This window comes from Coregonus lavaretus (assembly GCF_964263955.1).
Source record: "Coregonus lavaretus genome assembly, chromosome: 30".
NCBI classification, from domain to species: Eukaryota; Metazoa; Chordata; class Actinopteri; order Salmoniformes; family Salmonidae; genus Coregonus; species Coregonus lavaretus.
Window position 1 is genome coordinate 29,081,432 of NC_140017.1, and position 21,113 is coordinate 29,102,544.

Sequence of the window (21,113 nt, forward strand, 5' to 3'; positions counted from 1 at the left end):
ACTTTCCATAGTCTAATTAATGGAATATATATTTCATTTACCCCATCATGAACTTTCACCTGACCCACCTACTATGGACATTAACCTTGTGTAGACAAACACTTAGCTTGTATGTTGCCATTTGTTATGGCTCTGTTCAGTACTTGTTCCACAGTGGGACAGTGTGAGCAATTGACTATGTACGTCTCCCTCATATTCAAATAGAGATTTGCATTCTTGTAAGATAAGAGGAGTAGCATGCATGTAGCTTATGCTAAAAGCTTTGTTGATTTATCTAAAACTGTTGGGTGTGTCTTGTATGCTTGTGACAAGTATTATAAATACTTAGCTACTCACCTTAGATGCCATTGTCTAGTTCCTATGACTCCTATTTAGTCTAACTTTCTGGGTTGACCAGCAGTTTGTCTTTTTCTTCCAGCCAACACCCAGAGGTGGGGAGAATGAGCCAGAAAGAGGGACTGAGGGCCAACTCCTCTCAGTTCACTCTGGAGGGAGAGCCCTTTCGCATCCTGGGGGGCTCTATCTACTACTTCCGCGTCCCCAGAGCCTACTGGGAGGACCGGCTGCTGAAGATGAGGGCCTGTGGGGTCAACACTCTCACCACGTAGGGACACACAGAACACCTCATGTCCTCTTATACCACCACTCACTGCTGCTCTACTATGGAGAGATACTGAGAATGACTGGTTTATCTTTCAGATATGTGCCATGGAACCTTCATGAGCCAGAGAGGGGGGTTTTCAACTTCCAGGACCAGTTGGATTTAAAGTAAGGAAGACTTCCACTTTTTTATATGATTTTGTGATTAAAATGTTTGATAGAGCTGTTGAGCTTTGTCTCTCTGCTTTTCTCTGTGTCTCTCAGGGCATACATCAGCCTAGCAGCAGAGTTGGGGCTCTGGGTGATTCTGCGGCCAGGACCCTACATCTGTGCTGAATGGGACTTAGGAGGGCTGCCCAGGTTAGATGTTCCCAGATCTGTAGCTCAGCTGGTAGAGCACGGCACTTGTAACGCCAAGGTAGTGGGTTCGATCCCCGGGACCAACCATACACACAAAAAAAAAAAATGTATGTACGCATGACTGTAAGTCGCTTTGGATAAAAGCGTCTGCTAAATGGCATATTATTATTATTATTTTAGCCCAGGTTGGTTTCAGCTCCCTGTATGGATAGGTCCATCCCTATAAGACGTCTCATCCATTTTTCCTCATCCATGTTTGTAATGCTCATTTCCATTGTGGTGTTATTTCCTTCATTGCCTAGTCATTTAGTCAATCAGCTACATTGATGTTTACAGTCAGGTCTCTGTAAAAGGGTAGACAGGCCCACATTCCTTCTTAGTAATGTGGCTAAATATAGATTATAGATCAAAGTGGAAAAACAGATATTGCTCACACACAGAGAGAACGAAAACATTTATTTACTGAGCTTTCCCCCTCAATGAGTGTCATTTGACTGACTCTGATCATCATCTAAATGAATCTAGGAAGGGTAATTGGTCCAGAAATATCCCAGTATGTACCACTAGGTTAACCAGATTATAGATATTTGGAAATCCATTAAACTCACACTGTGTTATGAAGCACATTAACAATCAATGCAGTCATTATGCATTCATGCCATCAGTGCAACCAGTATTTAAATGTAACTGCATACATTGTTGATAACATTAGAGAGTTGTTAAGTATTGCTGTCTTCCTAGTTGGTTGCTGCGTGATCCATACATGAAGTTGAGAACAACTTACCCAGGTTTCATAGAAGCAGTCCACTCCTTCTTTGATCAACTCATTCCAATAGTTGCACCATATCAGGTAATCTTTTCTCACTTTCTCACTACTCTTCTATTAAGTACACTTGGGTTTCCAGTTTTCCTGTTCAATTGTGAGTGACCACGATGTGACTGCATAGATATGTTCGTTGATTATGGCTATCAAAATACAAAAATATTCCTAAAATGTGCAGCTTGGTGTTTTATCAATCCCAAAGGTTTTGAAAATATATGCTTGTGACTTATTCTGGAATCAATTTACAGCTCTGCTCTTATTTGATGTATTATTGAAAACGCTCAGTACTCCAAGGGGGCCCCAATTATAGCAGTTCAAGTGGAGAACGAGTATGGCTCTTATGCAAAAGACGTTGAATACATGCCATACATAAAGGAGGTAAGGCAGTGCATCTGCTTTGTTACACACACACGCGCGTACATGCAAACACACTGTGCATCACTTTCACTTGATTTCACTACAACTAGTTTCATTTGCAATAGTAGGATATCTACTTGGAAATATGAGCATGATTGAGATGAGATCCTTGTTCTAGGCACTATTGTCCAGGGGGATTGAGGAGCTGCTCCTGACCTCAGACAACCAGGATGGACTGAAGCACGGGGGAGTGAATGGAGGTATTGTACTGACTGGACAAACAGACAGACAGACAGCTGCACTATAGTAGAGCCTCTGGCCCATCTGACGCTGCAGTCTCTGCCTGAACTGTAGTTGGTATTCTCCCAAAACACAAGGGCTCTGTCTGTGCCAAGGTCAGGCAGCTGCTGTTAGGCTTCATTAGAACTGCTCCTTGACTAATTCCCTTTCCACTTGAAGCCTAAACACAAAGGAGACTGATGAGATGAGTGAATGTGCTGTTTAGATAGATACAGATTAAGAGAAAACAAGACAAAAATAGAATCTGTTAAAATGCAAAGCAGTTTTTGTTTTCCGTTTAAGTCAATAGTTCTAGAAACCATCAATTTTCTGAAACTGAGCCCAGAGGGATTAAAGTATCTGGATGCAATTCAAGTGAGTGAATGTATTGAGTTGTGTTCAGATGATTGTCTGCTAATATTTATCATTAGATTTATCCAGCTCCAGCATTGTAGTTGATCAATTACTCAGTTTCATCCGATACTTGTAGATTAAATTGCTTTGAACCACAGTCTTGAGATGCCTATAGTCTGGGCCCAGTTTTTCAGAAGTTATCTGATCGGATTTCGGCTAGGATTAAATGATCCGATTGCCAAAATCCGATCGATAACTTAAAAAAAACGGGTCCCTGTTGTTCAAGGAGTAAATACTGTGTCTACAAGGAGTAACATATATTTAGTTTTTTTGTACCTCTCTGTTGAACATTCCCCTTCCCATTCTTCTAGCCCCAGAAGCCCAAGATGGTGATGGAGTTTTGGTCTGGGTGGTTTGACCTCTGGGGTGACCTTCACCATGTTTTTGCTGCTGAGGGTAAGTCATATTTCCTCAAACAGCAGTCTCTCTTTGCCACACCGCATGAATCACACTCAATAGATTGGTCACATGGTGCTTAGCATATGGTCAGTTCTCCTTTGTGGTATGTTTCTGTCAGAGATTAATATGCTTTCCATGTATGCTTGTTTCCAAGCCAAGCATCATAAAACAGATTTGGTCTTTATTCCCCATAAAATTATATTTTGATCCATGTAGTCAATTTCAACTGAACCAAGCTGTCTTTTATATACTGTTTTATACTGTGGTATGATTTTATACTGGCCTTCAGTGTCTAGAACCTTCAAAGTAAATGGAAACTGCAAAGCCCCTATTGTTAACCTACATGTACAGACAATGTGTATGTACATGTAGGTACAGACAATGTGTATGTACAGACAATAGAAGAGCATTCCATGCAGTGTGTACAGTGAGGGAAAAAAGTATTTGATCCCCTGCTGATTTTGTACGTTTGCCCACTGACAAAGAAATGATCAGTCTATAATTTTAATGGTAGGTTTATTTGAACAGTGAGAGACAGAATAACAACAAAAAAATCCAGAAAAACGTGTGTAAAAAATGTTACACATTGATTTGCATTTTAATGAGGGAAAAAAGTATTTGACCCCCTCTCAATCAGAAAGATTTCTGGCTCCCAGGTGTCTTTTATACAGGTAACGAGCTGAGATTAGGAGCACACTCTTAAAGGGAGTGCTCCTAATCACAGTTTGTTACCTGTATAAAAGACACCTGTCCACAGAAGCAATCAATCAATCAGATTCCAAATTCTCCACCATGGCCAAGACCAAAGAGCTCTCCAAGGATGTCAGGGACAAGATTGTAGACCTACACAAGGCTGGAATGGGCTACAAGACCATCGCCAAGCAGCTAGTTGAGAAGGTGACAATAGCGATTATTCGCAAATGGAAGAAACAAAAAATAACTGTCAATCTCCCTCGGCCTGGGGCTCCATGCAACATCTCACCTCGTGGAGTTGCAATGATCATGAGAACGGTGAGGAATCAGCCCAGAACTACACGGGAGGATCTTGTCAATGATCTCAAGGCAGCTGGGACCATAGTCACCAAGAAAACAATTGGTAACACATGACGCCGTGAAGGACTGAAATCCTGCATCGCCCGCAAGGTCCCCCTGCTCAAGAAAGCACATATACAGGCCCGTCTGAAGTTTGCCAATGAACATCTGAATGATTCAGAGGAGAACTGGGTGAAAGTGTTGTGGTCAGATGAGACCAAAATCGAGCTCTTTGGCATCAACTCAACTCGCCGTGTTTGGAGGAGGAATGCTGCCTATGACCCCAAGAACACCATCCCCACCATCAAACATGGAGGTGGAAACATTATGCTTTGGGGGTGTTTTTCTGCTAAGGGGACAGGACAACTTCACCGCATCAAAGGGAAGATGGACGGGGCCATGTACCGTCAAATCTTGGGTGAGAACCTCCTTCCCTCAGCCAGGGCATTGAAAATGGGTCGTGGATGGGTATTCCAGCATGACAATGACCCAAAATACACGGCCAAGGCAACAAAGGAGTGGCTCAAGAAGAAGCACATTAAGGTCCTGGAGTGGCCTAGCCAGTCCCCAGACCTTAGTCCCATAGAAAATCTGTGGAGGGAGCTGAAGGTTCGAGTGCCAAACGTCAGCCTCGAAACTTTAATGACTTGGAGAAGATCTGCTAAGAGGAGTGGGACAAAATCCCTCCTGAGATGTGTGCAAACCTGGTGGCCAACTACAAGAAACGTCTGCCAACAAGGGTTTTGCCACCAAGTACTAAGTCATGTTTTGCAGAGGGGTCAAATACTTATTTCCCTCATTAAAATGCAAATCAATTCATAACATTTTTGACATGCGTTTTTCTGGATTTCTTTGTTGTTATTCTGTCTCTCACTGTTCATATAAACCTACCATTAAAATGATAGACTGATCATGTCTTTGTCAGTGGGCAAACGCACAAAATCAGCAGGGGATCAAATACTTTTTTCCCTCACTTTACATGTTTGCAGATTGTTAGATAAGAGTGACTCAGCTCCTCTCAGCAGGGAACAGTACAGTATGTGAAAGGGCTACTGACTAACCATTTAATATACACACACACACCATCCGCATAACACTGTAGCCACTGCTAGCTTTGGGATATTTTGGCCATACATTACAATTTACATGATGGTGAATTTTTTTTTTTTTTACTCAATTTTCACGATCCTCTCATTAGACAATGCATCACTGCAGTAAATACTTGTCAGTCGTCATACAGCTTGGCACACAGTTGTGGAGGTGTATTAATGTCATGTAGATTCTCCAGACTGTCCTTCTTATGTTGAACAACAGCCACTGATAACTCGTGTCCCCAGGCCTGGTTTTGTCTTCCTGTCATTGCCAGCAGCATCCACGTCTATCTCGCACACTGGATGCTAATCAAGTCATGCTCTGTCACTCCATGCTTGTTATTCATTATTCCACTGCCCTTGATTTAAATCGGTAAAGTCAGCTCAATTTGAATGTCTAATTAAATGCGTCGCTATGTTCTATACAGGGGTTCCCAAAATTTCACTCGGGGGCCCCCTTTCCAGCATTGGAGATCATCCCACCCCCCCTCCCCCCGCAATTCCATAAATTGTGTCATGGGGTGCAAAGAACATTTAGCAGTTTTAATGCTAATTTTCTTGCAATTCTATACATTTTGTAATGTCTGTGTATTCATGTGATATTTGAGTAACAAAGAAATTACACCAATATCTATGGGCTAAAAAAAAGAAAACATGACCTTACATGGGCTTGATCTGGACTTTTCTGACAAGTTATAAATAGCTCTCTAAGGTATGCAATGACTAACAGGACAAGAGAAACTGATGATGCACTACCCAATTTCGAAATTGCACCTTGTGCATTCTACTATTACAACTTTCAAGAGTAAGTTTAAAGCCGGACTGAGTTCCTTAAAAAAACACCGGCCCACAGTTTGGGAACTGTTCTATGCAATATGTGTAGCTAATCAGTATGGTGAGGGAGGTGATTTTGAATGTGGATCGTGCCTGCTCCTCGCACCAGACCAGTGGTGCGTGTCTCCAATCCGGTACGGCCCGTGCCTGCTCCTCGCAGCAGACCAGTGGTGCGTGTCTCCAATCCGGTACGGCCCGTGCCTGCTCCTCGCAGCAGACCAGTGGTTCGTGTTTCCAGTCCAGTACGGCCCGTGCCTGCTCCTCGCACCAGACCAGTGGTGCGTGTCTCCAGTCCGGTACGGCCCGTTCCTGCTCCTCGCACCAAACCAGTGGTGCGTGTCTCCAATCCGGTACGGCCCGTGCCTGCTCCTCGCAGCAGACCAGTGGTGCGTGTCTCCAATCCGGTACGGCCTGTGCCTGCTCCTCGCACCAGACCAGTGGTTCGTGTTTCCAGTCCAGTACGGCCCGTGCCTGCTCCTCGCACCAGACCAGTGGTGCATGTCTCCAGTCCGGTACGGCCCGTTCCTGCTCCTCGCACCAAACCAGTGGTGCGTGTCTCCAGTCCGGTACGGCCCGTTCCTGCTCCTCGCACCAAACCAGTGGTGCGTGTCGCCAGCCCGGTACGGCCCGTTCCAGTGCCAGAGCAGTCCGCTCCACCGGTGCCAAGTCCAGCTCCGGTCAGCGGCTCCACTCCAGTGCCAGAGCAGTCCGCTCCACCGGTGCCTAGTCCGGGTCCGGTCGTCTACTCTCCCACACCAGGGTCCAGACAGGGCTTGGTGCATCGTGGGAGGACTGAGAGGGGAAGCATCGCGCCTGGGTCCAGACCGGACCAGGTGTGCAACGGGGAGCCAGAAAAGGAGAGGACAGTAAGGTTGACGTCGCGCCTGGTGCCGGAGCCGCCACCTAGGCTAAAATGCCCACCCGGACCCTCCCCTAAGGAGTCAGGTTTTGCGGCCGGAGTCCGCACCTTTGGGGGGAGGGTACTGTCACGCCCTGACATTGAGATCTCTAGTTGGTTTGGTCAGGGTGTGAATATCTATGTGTACATTCTAGAATGTGTATATCTATGTTGGCCGGTTGTGGTTCCCAATCAGAGGCAGCTGTCGATCGTTGTCTCTGATTGGGGATCATATTTAGGCAGCCATGTTGCCTACCTTAGTTGTGGGATCTTGTTTCTGTTTGGCTTGTTGGATGTTTAGCCTTTTGAACTTCACGTTCTGTTGGATTTTGTTATTTTGTCTGTGTTTATATAATAAACTACTATGTACGCATACCACGCTGCACCTTGGTCCAATCCTTTACTCAACGAACGTGACACACGGAGGAACACATTTTGGCTTCATGAACGGGGCCTTTGCAATTGCCACACCCATGCCTAAGCCAATGGTAACAAGCTATGGTAAATTATATTTGGATCTTTATATTACTTGCTGTCCACTTGTTTTAGAATCAATGTGTTCTCATAGTTTACCTTGTTATTTATCTTTATTGAAACATACCTCTGATAAGGACGTTACACCAGCCAGTTATACAGGCAGGGTTACAGTAATATATTGTCACTGTACTGTTACTAAAGGCCAATAGATGGTGCTTGACCTCGGGCTGCATTTTTAGCACTCACTGCATAATTAAAATTCATCGGCTAATAAAATGCATGGGAAATGTAAATGAAAGACGGCATGATGGGTTTTGTATCCTCTTTACAACCGTTGACATTGTAATGACCTCGCTCCTCAGAGGAGAATGACGTTGATGTCAAACATTAGTAACAGTGGCACATTGGCATTTGCTCTTTGAACTTCAAGTTTAACAGTAGTCTGTATTTAAATTGTATTCCATCGACTGCCTCTTGCCTCCATCCAAACTCCTGCAGCCGCATCTGTCAAGATAACCACAAAATATGTGTCTCCTGCTGGCTTGAGATGTTTGATAGGAGCAGAGTGAAATTCATCGGACACGGGAGGAGGCATCCCCGCCTCTCACTCCTCGTGCCTCTTGCTGTTCTGATAGTGGCATTCTCTTTACAGATTATGATGCTGCATTATCTGAGGCAGGGGATTACACCACCAAGTACACTCTTCTGAGGAATGTATTGAGCCGCTACCACAGTGAGTGTCGCCGTGAGGGGCTCTTCTTTGTATCGTTCTCCAAAGTCACTTAGTAAGGCCCTACGGGGAACATTGAGTCAGTGTTGCCCAATCAGAGATGAGTATGTGTGAGATTGACGCTGGGTATGCGGTCAGAACAATCTTACATGTATCCAGCCTCCCGGTAAACTAAGATCTTCAGGGCTATCTTAACACGATTCATCCTTACGTTGTGCAGTATGTTGAACAATGAGCATTGGCCTGGATGAGAGCAAGCACTAAAGCGTCTGAGAGTGTGTATCTTCTATTCAGCACCACATATACATGACCTAATTCTGTATTTAGACCCTACCCGATATCTGCTATTGTTTGGCTCTCAGCTGATATGGGTTTCATGATTCATGCATACCCTTTGTAAGTAGCCTTGTACGAGCCTTGGCTTTTGCAAGCCGGAATGGCTCATAGGCTCCTGCACCTATCTCCTGTTTCTATAGCATGAGGCACCTTAATGTACAGGTACACCCCCTGGACAGGACGCTAGTCTATCACATGGATTTTGTGAGTCACAGATTAAAACATTATCTCTAATAATTTCCCATGTATCAAAGGAAAATAGTTTAAATTGAATATCTAACACTTGGTTTAATAACAACATGAAATAGTCTTGTTTTTCAAAAAGGACAATAGATACTGTCGGAGCAGTGGTTAAAAGCCAAGGTAATAAGATTTGATTATGCATGTGGCAGGCAGTCCAAATTGCACAACGTTCTTTAAATTGAGTTCAAATTTAACCCACTTTTACCAAAATACCAATCCACTGTAGAATCCAATAACATGAAAGTTTCAAGTTTATATAACTGCAGCTGAAGATAACTTTGTCAGGCAGCTCACACAATATCAAACAACAGCAAGTGTGTGGAACTGCAATTTTCTCCATACAAATACTCTGCTTGTAAACACAGAATGCCATTTCAGGGCGAGGTGATTTCTGCCACCCATTATCCCCTTTTGAACATTGTGATAGGGGAGCACTTTCCACCAGTAACCCCGAGTGGCTGCAGGTTTCTCAGTGCTTCAACACCTTAAAGAGTGCTGGAGGATATCTCTTAGAAAGGAGCAACAATCAGCTCCAACAGTATATAGCTAACAGTTTATTCAGACTGTGCCGTTGCTAGGTAATAATATAAATGATCAGTTACAAGATAATTAAATCTATTTATTTTTGTCACAACATAATAATTTCATATGAGCATTCTGACCTCTGCATTAAAGTGGTATGTGATGAATGACAACAGAAGTGGAAAAATTCTGTGACTCAGGAAATAACCCATGCTTTTAAGAAAATTTCTGGCGCAGGCGGTAGCACTATAGCTAGGTTCAGGGGTATTTTTGTTATTTTCACTATTACAATTATTGGCGCACTTGCTGGCGTTGGCGCGAATGGGCTGGGTTTCGATGACTAAATACATTGTGGGTGTGTTGAGGCTTTAGCCAATCACTGGCCAATCAGAACGTGCTCCATGGTGAAATACAGTGGGGGAAAAAAGTATTTAGTCAGCCACCAATTGTGCAAGTTCTCCCACTTAAAAAGATGAGAGAGGCCTGTAATTTTCATCATAGGTACACGTCAACTATGACAGACAAATTGAGGGTTTTTTTCTCCAGAAAATCACATTGTAGGATTTTTAATGAATTTATTTGCAAATTATGGTGGAAAATAAGTATTTGGTCACCTACAAACAAGCAAGATTTCTGGCTCTCACAGACCTGTAACTTCTTCTTTAAGAGGCTCCTCTGTCCTCCACTCGTTACCTGTATTAATGGCACCTGTTTGAACTTGTTATCAGTATAAAAGACACCTGTCCACAACCTCAAACAGTCACACTCGAAACTCCACTATGGCCAAGACCAAAGAGCTGTCAAAGGACACCAGAAACAAAATTGTAGACCTGCACCAGGCTGGGAAGACTGAATCTGCAATAGGTAAGCAGCTTGGTTTGAAGAAATCAGCTGTGGGAGCAATTATTAGGAAATGGAAGACATACAAGACCACTGATAATCTCCCTCGATCTGGGGCTCCACGCAAGATCTCACCCCGTGGGGTCAAAATGATCACAAGAACGCTGAACAAAAATCCCAGAACCACACGGGGGGACCTAGTGAATGACCTGCAGAGAGCTGGGACCAAAGTAACAAAGCCTACCATCAGTAACACACTACGCCGCCAGGGACTCAAATCCTGCAGTGCCAGACGTGTACTCCTGCTTAAGCCAGTACATGTCCAGGCCCGTCTGAAGTTTGCTAGAGCGCATTTGGATGGTCCAGAAGAGGATTGGGAGAATGTCATATGGTCAGATGAAACCAAAATATAACTTTTTGGTAAAAACTCAATTCGTTCTGTTTGGAGGACAAAGAATGCTGAGTTGCATCCAAAGAACACCATACCTACTGTGAAGCATGGGGGTGGAAACATCATGCTTTGGGGCTGTTTTTCTGCAAAGGGACCAGGACGAATGATCCGTGTAAAAGAAAGAATGAATGGGGCCATGTATCGTGAGATTTTGAGTGAAAACCTCCTTCCATCAGCAAGGGCATTGAAGATGAAACGTGGCTGGGTCTTTCAGCATGACAATGATCCCAAACACACCGCCCGGGCAACGAAGGAGTGGCTTCGTAAGAAGCATTTCAAGGTCCTGGAGTGGCCTAGCCAGTCTCCAGATCTCAACCCCATAGAAAATCTTTGGAGGGAGTTGAAAGTCCGCGTTGCCCAGCGACAGCCCCAAAACATCACTGCTCTAGAGGAGATCTGCATGGAGGAATGGGCCAAAATACCAGCAACAGTGTGTGAAAACCTTGTGAAGACTTACAGAAAACATTGACCTGTGTCATTGCCAACAAAGGGTATATAAAAAAATATTGAGAAACTTTTGTTATTGACCAAATACTTATTTTCCACCATAATTTGCAAATAAATTCATTAAAAATCCTACAATGTGATTTTCAGGATTTTTTCCCCTCATTTTGTCTGTCATAGTTGACGTGTACCTATGATGAAAATTACAGGCCTCTCTCATCTTTAAGTGGGAGAACTTGCACAATTGGTGGCTGACTAAATACTTTTTTTCCCCTCTGTATGTGGTTGCTTCAAGTTGTGTATTTACGGTCTTTTATGTATTGCCTTGGAATCAAATCCAATTCCAATGTTAGTCCATTTATAGTTTGTTAAATGGCTTACAGAAACGAAATAACTAAATGGGGACCTATCTTTGCTAAATACGTTAGCTTGAACCCATTTGCAGTCCACATTGTTCTAAGTAATTGCATGGCTTCAATAGCATTCACACTGATATAGGGGCTAGGCCTACTGTAAATTGCATTATGGCTGAGCATGGACATACCAAACATTGTCAATAAGCAGATTCAATTCATTATTGATGAGGTCTAAAAAGGGAACAGATAATTCTAATCAAATTCTAAACAAAACGAAACAACAACTTGTTTTACATAGGAACACTTATAGGCACCATCATTTCTCCCTGTGGGCATATAATATTAAAACAGCGCAGACTATGGAGGGTTTTACGCACATCCAAACTTTTCACAGGACCTGGACAAAGGTGCAATATAAAGAGAAAGGTGGAATATCCACTCCATCCTCCAAATAGGCTTATGTTTTATGAACATAATCGGAACCATTTTACAGATCACATCGCATTCACACATCTCCAGAAGTTGCATTGGATGTGTGCCACGGACCTTGTAACCATAAAAGCAGGAAGGTGAATCATTCTAATAAGATTGTTTGTTTGGTTGTAATAAAATGTAACGAAAAACAATCTGTTTATATATATATATATATATTAGTGAGGGGAAAAAAGCATTTGATCCCCTGCTGATTTTGTACGTTTGCCCACTGACAAAGAAATGATCAGTCTATAATTTTAATGGTAGTTTTATTTGAACAGTGAGAGACAGAATAACAACAAAAAAATCCAGAAAATCACGTGTCAAAAATGTTATTAATTGATTTGCATTTTAATGAGGGAAATAAGTATTTAACCCTCTCTCAATCAGAAAGATTTCTGGCTCCCAGGTGTCTTTTATACAGGTAACGAGCTGAGATTAGGAACACACTTTTAAAGGGAGTGCTCCTAATCTCAGTTTGTTACCTGTATAAAAGACACCTGTCCACAGAAGCAATCAATCAATCAGATTCCAAACTCTCCACCATGGCCAAGACCAAAGAGCTCTCCAAGGATGTCAGGGACAAGATTGTAGACCTACACAAGGCTGGAATGGGCTACAAGACCATCGCCAAGCAGCTTGGTGAGAAGGTGACAACAGTTGGTGTGATTATTCGCAAATGGAAGAAACACAAAAGACCTTTCAATCTCCCTTTGCCTGGAGCTCCATGCAAGATCTCACCTCGTGGAGTTTTAATGATCATGAGAACGGTGAGGAATCAGCACAGAACTACACGGGAGGATCTTGTCAATGATCTCAAGGCAGCTGGGACCATAGTCACCAAGAAAACAATTGGTAACACACTACGCCATGAAGGACTGAAATCCTGCAGCGCCCCCAAGGTCCCCCTGCTCAAGAAAGCACATATACAGGGCCATCTGAAGTTTGCCAATGAACATCTGAATGATTCAGAGGAGAACTGGGTGAAAGTGTTGTGGTCAGATGAGACCAAAATCGAGCTCTTTGGCATCCACTCAACTCGCCGTGTTTGGAGGAGGAGGAATGCTGCCTATGACCCCAAGAACACCATCCCCACCGTCAAACATGGAGGTGGAAACATTATGCTTTGGGGGTGTTTTTCTGCTAAGGGGACAGGACAACTTCACTGCATCAAAGGGACGATGGACGGGGCCATGTACCGTCAAATCTTGGGTGAGAACCTGCTTCCCTCAGCCAGGGCATTGAAAATGGGTTGTGGATGGGTATTCCAGCATGACAATGACCCAAAACACATGGCCAAGGCAACAAAGGAGTGGCTTAAGAAGAAGCACATTAAGGTCCTGGAGTGGCCTAGCCAGTCTCCAGACCTTAACCCCATAGAAAATCTGTGGAGGGAGCTGAAGGTTCGAGATGCCAAATGTCAGCCTCGAAACCTTAATGACTTGGAGAAGATCTGCAAAGAGGAGTGGGACAAAATCCCTCCTGAGATGTATGCAAACCTGGTGGCAACTACAAGAAACGTCTGACCTCTGTGATTGCCAACAAGGGTTTTGCCACCAAGTACTAAATCATGTTTTGGAGAGGGGTCAAATACTTATTTCTCTCATTAAAATGCAAATCAATTTATAACATTTTTGACATGCGTTTTTCTGGATTTTTATGTTGTTATTCTGTCTCTCACTGTTCAAATAAACCTACCATTAAAATTATAGACTGATCATGTCTTTGTCAGTGGGCAAACGTACATAATCAGCACGGGATCAAATACTTTTTTCCCTCACTGTATATATATAGATATATATATATATATATATATATGTGTGTGTATATATGTATGTGTGTGTAAAATGTAATGATATCATAAAATCGGCAGGATAATAATACGCTCATTGCTGTTAAACCAGCAGTTATAGTAGGCCTAAGGGAGGGCTTTGGTTTTGAACATACTGTATGAAACGGAAAACAAGACATTGTTACAGATAACTTCTAAATACGAGTTTCACCGGTATTCACCGGAGGTTCTCATCTCTCATTTCATGATGGGCTTGAAAAGTAGCCTACAACATGGAGGGGGTTTACTCACGTCCAAAACGGGACCTGCATGGCTAAAATAATGTGGGCCTGCCTACAATGCATAGATAAAAAGGGAATGTCAGCTCAGTATTTTACTCCTCTCAAACTTTAAATTGTAATAACGTTTTGGTGATCTAAGATTTATTTCTCAGGAGCCAAACCCTTTATCAACAGTTGACTACTTCGCAATTGCATTGGGCAGGAAAAAAAAGCCTTAATTGAGAAGAGGGGAGGCTATACTTCGTTCCGTGCGCATACAGGCAGTGTGCGTCACCGCTGGATAGGCTGCGTTTCCACTGTCAAAGTTAATGCCATAACCAACTGCGTTACCACTAAAACCAGCTTTTGGTTGGTCTTAAATAGTACTACCAGCGGTGCCTGATATTAGCACTTAGCATTTTTAAAAGACATGCCTAAATTATTTCCACCCCTCCCATCTGAGTGCCAGCTTGCTGATATAAGAGGTAAATTGTCGAACCTGGCGTTAGGGCTTGAAAATGCCATTGCGCCAGTTTCTACATGACGAACTTGCAAACTAACGTGCATTTGACACTAGTGCCGCCTTAACGCCAGCCGAAAATAGAGCCCTTAGAGTGCATTGATGTTCCTACAAACCCTCTGCTCGTGTTGTTAAGCTCAAATGTCCCATTTCTGTCTCAGTCCCCCAAGAGACTCCTACTCCCTGCATGTTCTATATCTGGCTGTGTGTCTCAGGTGAGAAGCTTCCTGAGGCACCTTCTCTCCAGGCCAGGAGAGTGTACGAGCCTGTCGTCATTCAGCAGCATCTGTCACTGTGGGAGAGCCTGCAGTTTACTGAGAAGGTGAGCAGCTAGGGGCCAAGTAGCATGCTGTCTGCTGTAACCTGGCCTGGACTGCTTGGTTGTATACAGTTGCACTTGGTTGTAGACAATATCACTAGAATTGGTTGTATACAATATCACTAGAATTGGTTGTATGCTGCATCACTAGACTTGGTTGTATGCTGCATCACTAGACTAGACCTACTTACATGCTCTCTTCATTGTTGTTTATTTTGTGGGCAGATGCAGCAGCACGTCTGGTACTTGCTTAGACCATTAATTATTCACTAGCCGCTGCTGTAATTTGCTCCCTTCTGAGAAGACAATTATTTTCACAACATCTAGATCCAGACACACACTTGTAGAAATAATGTATTTCATAATACATTATTAATTATGGTAATTGGCTGTCTAAAAATGGATATTGACCTTTATATTAGATATACTGTGCCTTCAGAAAGTATTCATACCCCTTGACTTATTCCACATTTTGTTGTTACAGCCTGAATTCAAAATGGATTAAATATATATTTTTCTCTCACCCATCTACACACAATAACTTATAATGAGTTATTGTGTGTAGATGGGTGAGAAAAGTATGTTTTTAGAAATTTTACCAAATTATTGAAAATGAAATACTGTAATATTGAATATGCATTAGTATTCACACCCCTGAGTCAATACTTTGTAGGAGCATCTTTGGCGGCGATTACAGCTTTGAGTCGTCTTTGGTATGTCTGTATCAGCTTTGCGCATCTGGAGTTGGGGATTTTCTCAAGCTCTGTTAAGTTAGATGGGGAGCGCTGTGAACAGCAATCTTCAAGTCTTTCCACAGATTTTCAATGGGATTCAAGTCTGGGCTTTGGCTGGGTCACTCAAAGACTTTCACAATCTTGTTCTGAAGCCATTCCAGCTTTGCTTTGGCTGTATGCTTGGGGTCATTGTCCTGTTGGAATGTAAATCTTTGCCCCATTTTTTAAGGTTGTTTACACTAGCAGGTTCTCATCAAGGATGTGCCTATGTTTGGCTCCATTCATTGATCCCTCTGTCCTTACCAGTCTCCCTGCTGCTGAAAAGCATCCCCATAGAATGATACTGCCACCAGTAGACGGGTGATGAGCTGTGCCTGGTTTTCTCCACACATAGCGCTTTGGATTCAGGTCAAAGAGTTACATTTTTGTCTCATCAGACCTTAGAATCTTTTGCCATATGCCCTGAGTATTTCACGTGCCTATTTGCAAACTCAAGGCGTTATGTCATGTGACTTTTTCTCAGGAGTGGCTTCCGTCTGGCCACTCTCCCATAAAGTCCTGATTGGTGAAGTGCTGTAGAGACTGTTTCAGCCAAGGATCTCTGTAGTTCTGTCAGTGTGTTCGTTGGGTTCTTGGTCACCTCCCTGACCAAGGTCCTTCTTGCTCGGTTGCTCAGTTTGGTCGGACGGCCAGCTCTTGGTAGTTCCATATTTTTTACAGTTCCCAATGATGGACACCACTGTGCTCTTGGAAACTTTCAACACTTGTTTGATACCCTTCCCCAGATATATACAGTGCCTTCGGAAAGTATTCAGACCCCTTTACTTTTTCCACGTTTTGTTACATTATAGCCTTATTCTAAAATGGATTAAAAAAAATAATCTCAGCAATCTACACACAATACCCCATAATGACAAAGCGAAAACAGGTTTTTAGAAAAACAGAAATACCTTATTTACATAAGTATTCAGACCCTTTGCTATGAGACTCGAAATTGAGCTCAGGTGCATCCTGTTTCCATGGATCATCCTTGATGTTTCTACAACTTGATTGGAGTCCCCTGTGGTAAATTCAATTGATTGGACATGATTTGGAAAGGCACACACCTGTCTATATAAGGTCCCACAGTTGACAGAGCATGTCAGAGCAAAAACCAAGCCATGAGGTCAAAGGAATTGTCCATAGACCTCCGAGACAGGATTGTGTCGAGGCACAGATCTGGGGAAGGGTACCAAAACATTTCTGCAGCATTGATGGTCCCCAAAAACACAGTGGCCTCCATCATTCTTAAATGGAAGAAGTTTGGAACCACCAAGACTTCCTAGAGCTGGCTGCCCGGCCAAACTAAGCAATCGGGGGAGAAGGGCCTTGGTCAGGGAGGTGACCAAGAACCCAATTGTCACTCTGACAGAGCACTAGAGTTCCTCTGTGGCGATGGGAGAACCTTCCAGAAGGACAACCATCTCTGCAGCACTCCACCAATCAGGCCTTTATGTTAGACTGGCCAGACTGAAGCCACTCCTCATTAAAAGGCACATGACCGCCCACATGGAGTTTGTCAAAAGGCACCTAAAGACTCTCATGCCATGAGAAACAAGATTCTATGGTCTGATGAAACCAAGATTGAACTCTTTGGCCTGAATGCCAAGCTTCACGTCTGGAGGAAACCTGGCACCATCCCTATGGTGAAGCATGGTGTTGGCAGCATCATGCTGTGGGGATGTTTTTCAGCGGCAGGGACTGGGAGACTAGTCAGGATCGAGGGAAAGATGAACGGAGCAAAGTACAGAGAGATCTTTGATGAAAACCTGCTCCAGAGCACTCAGGACCTCAGACTGGGGCGAAGGTTCGCCTTCCAACAGGACAATGACCCTCAGCACACATCCAAGACAATGCAGGAGTTGCTTCGGGACAAGTCTCTGAATGTCCTTGAGAGTCCCAGCCAGAGCCCAGACTTGAACCCGATCGAACATCTCTGGAGAGACCTGAAAATAGCTGTACAGAAACGCTCCCCATCCAACCTGACAGAGCTTGAGTGGATCTGCAGAGAAGAATGGGAGAAACTCCCCAAATACAGGTGTGCCTCGCTTGTAGCGTCATACCCAGGAAGACTCGCTCCTGTAATTGCTGCCAAAGGTGCTTCAACAAAGTACTGAGTAAAGGGTCTGAATACTTATGTAAATGTGTTATTTCAGATTTGTATTTGTAATAAATTAGCAAACCTGTTTTTGCTTTGTCATTATGAGGTATTGTGTGTAGATTGATGAGGGAAAAAACAATCTAATCAATTTTAGAATAAGGCTGTAACGTAACAAAATGTGGAAAAAGTCAATGGGTCTGAATACTTTCCGAAGGCACTGTATGCCTCGTCACAATTCTATCTCGGAGATCTACAGACAGTTCCTTTGACTTCATGGTATAGTTTCTGCTCTGACATGCACTGTCAACTGTGGAACCTTATATAGACAGGTGTGTTTCTTTCTAAATCATGTCCAAACAATTGAATTGGCCACAGGTGGACTCTAATCAAGTTGTAGTGACATCTCAAGGATGATCAAAGGAAATTGGATGCACTGGAGCTCAATTTGGAGTGTCCTAGCAAAGGGGTGTGAATACTTATGAGATATTTCTGTATTTCATTTTCAATAAATGTGCAACAATTTCCCCAAATTATGTTTTCACTTTGTCATTATCGGGTATTGTGTGTAGACGGGTGAGAAAATCAATTTTGAATTCAGACTGTAAGACAACAAAATGTGGAATAAGTCAAGGGGTATAAATGCTTTCTGAAGTCACTGTATCATATAATGTATAATCATGTCAGAGGATGTTGTCGTTGTTTTGTCCTGCTGTAGCCCTTGAAGTCAGAGGGGCCTGTCAACATGGAGAACCTCCCTGTCAACAATAACAATGGTCAGTCCTATGGCTACACTCTATGAGTCCGTCATCCACAGTGGAGGCCTTCTGAACTCCAGGAACAATGTTCGAGACAGAGCCCTGGTGAGTACAGACCGACACAGCTACATGACATTATTACATACTGTATTTTTTTCATGATATTAGAAAATGTCAAGTACCCTATGATGCACACACTATGTCAGTAAATTATTTGTACTAATAAACTTGTCTTGTCTTCTAGGTGTTTGTGGACAAACTCTTTGTTGGAGTTCTGGACTATAAGACGCTGGAGTTTGCACTGCCTGATGGAAAGGTATAGTGATAGTGTGTGTTTCGTGCGACAGGTAGCCTAGCGGTTAGAGTGTTGGGCCAGTAACCGAAAGGTAGCTGGTTTCGATTCCCGAGCCGACAAGGTGAAAAATCTGCCGATGTGCCCTTGAGCAAGGCACTTAACCCTAGTTTGCTCAAGGGGCACCGTACTGCTATGGCTGTCTCTACAAAACAACACATTTCACTGCAGCTATCCGAGTATGTGACAATAAAACATATATATTTTTTAAATGTATTCAGGCTATAGGTGTAATGCTGAGCTGCTTTTTACACTGGCTAGTTAATATTCAACACCATGTTAGAGCTGAAAACTTCTGGTGATGCTGATAAATGCGTTTGTTACTGAGGTGCCAGGATGATGCCAACAGAATGTTTTCAGACAAACTTTGTTCTAACAAAGAGGAATCACAATCACTAACTTTGCACCTGCCTGTTATTGGAAAACAAGTCCACGCTGCTTACTCTATCGCACAGCAGCAGATTGGACTTGATCAATTATTATCTTCAGTTCTATTGAAAGCCACATGTTTCCTCTATTGTCTCTAGTTAGTCTACTTTGCATTGTGGACTGTAGATAACACCTCCAAATGTTTCCACATATTTTATGTACTTTCCATTGAAGTGGGAGTGAACATTGAGTTTACTTTGGAGAACTCTGGGAGAGTGAACTATGGTAAACTCCTAGATGAACAGCGTAAAGGTAATTCGATAGTTTCACCTACTGTATCTGGGTCAGTGATAGCCTTGTGGTTGTGTAACTAGACACATCTATTGGTAAATCCTTTCAGAATAGGAGCTCAAAAGCAGCTAATTAACAACTGAATGTAGAAAATCAAAGACCGCCTTATTTCAGCCATGGCTTATTTTTCCAGGTCTTGTTCGGAGACATTGAGTTGAACAATACCCCACTACGAGGCTTTATCATTCATAGTCTGGATATGAAGCCTGGTTTTGTAAATAGGTTTGTACTGATCATGTACATCTTTTAATTTCTGCCCCCATGTTTATTTGTTCTGTTCTGAGTCTCTGTCATTGCTCCTGCCTAGCTCGGATTCTGTTGATTATCTTCTTGGTTCTCGCTGAGCGTGGAATTACAATGCCAGATTACAGAAATAAGTGGTTTCCCACTACCATGTTAAAAACCCATTATAATCAGCTGGGAAATTAGCGCCGTCTTGAAAATTCTTGCCCACTGAGATCCAAAGTTCAGAAGTGTAATTAAAACAATTTATATATCCACAACTGAAGCCATGCCAGTGTACACTCTCACAAATTATCTTGTTACATGAATAAATATGTCAGTGATTTTCTGTGTTATAATAGGGTGATCTCCTCCCATGTTTCAGACTGAGTGCAGCAAGCCATTGGAACTCAGTCCCCCAGAAGCCTTCCTTCCCAGGGTTCATCCAGGGCAGGCTGTATGTGGACGGCCATCCCAGAGACACCTTCATCAGACTGCCTGTGTGTAAAGCAGCCCAACAGGCTCTGTGGTTATGATAGAGAGCACCACCTGTCCATACTGTCTATTGATGTGTAGTATAGTAGGTCTATCTCTGGTTTATTGACAGCTAGTGTAGTAGGCATCACACATCAGACCAACATAGTGATGAAAGAAGATCCCAGAGAAACTCTAAACTCTGATTGTCAAGTCACTGATTTGTGTTTTTTTAATCCACAGGGCTGGCGTAAAGGAGTGGTCTTTATCAACGGGCAGAATCTTGGACGCCACTGGTCCATGGGCCCCCAGCAAACTCTCTACCTTCCCGCCCCCTGGCTTAATCGAGGAAACAATCAGGTACTGATGCCGTAACTGTTACTGCCTCTCTGTCTCTAACTGGTTCCTTGGAAAAAACACCCTCCACAGGAGTTCACTCAGATGCCTCTGTTAGTAACGTCACAGGTCAACAGTTTTGATATACAGCTACAGTGGGGGAATAAAGTATTTAGTCAGCCACCAATTGTGCAAGTTCTCCCACTTAAAAAGATGAGAGAGGCCTGTAATTTTCATCATAGGTACACGTCAACTATGACAGAAATTTTTTTTTCTCCAGAAAATCACATTGTAGGATTTTTAATGAATTTATTTGCAAATTATGGTGGAAAATAAGTATTTGGCCACCTACAAACAAGCAAGATTTCTGGCTCTCACAGACCTGTAACTTCTTCTTTAAGAGGCTCCTCTGTCCTCCACTCGTTACCTGTATTAATGGCACCTGTTTGAACTTGTTATCAGTATAAAAGACACCTGTCCACAACCTCAAACAGTCACACTCCAAACTCCACTATGGCCAAGACCAAAG

General features: G+C 43.1%; 1 pseudogene across 1 annotated transcript in view; it reads left to right on the forward strand.

The window, feature by feature from the left end:
- LOC311105656 (beta-galactosidase-1-like protein 2) overlaps positions 1-21,113 on the forward strand; it is a 38,964-nt pseudogene that overhangs the window by 858 nt on the left and 16,993 nt on the right. The window contains exons 2-15 of the transcript XR_014615855.1: positions 419-604; positions 700-768; positions 865-960; positions 1,702-1,810; positions 2,069-2,161; positions 2,319-2,400; positions 2,730-2,794; positions 3,145-3,229; positions 7,445-7,588; positions 8,217-8,297; positions 14,748-14,854; positions 18,441-18,585; positions 18,725-18,796; positions 20,492-20,608. The product of XR_014615855.1 is annotated as a beta-galactosidase-1-like protein 2 (transcript). The remainder of the gene's footprint in view (positions 1-418; positions 605-699; positions 769-864; positions 961-1,701; positions 1,811-2,068; positions 2,162-2,318; positions 2,401-2,729; positions 2,795-3,144; positions 3,230-7,444; positions 7,589-8,216; positions 8,298-14,747; positions 14,855-18,440; positions 18,586-18,724; positions 18,797-20,491; positions 20,609-21,113) is intronic.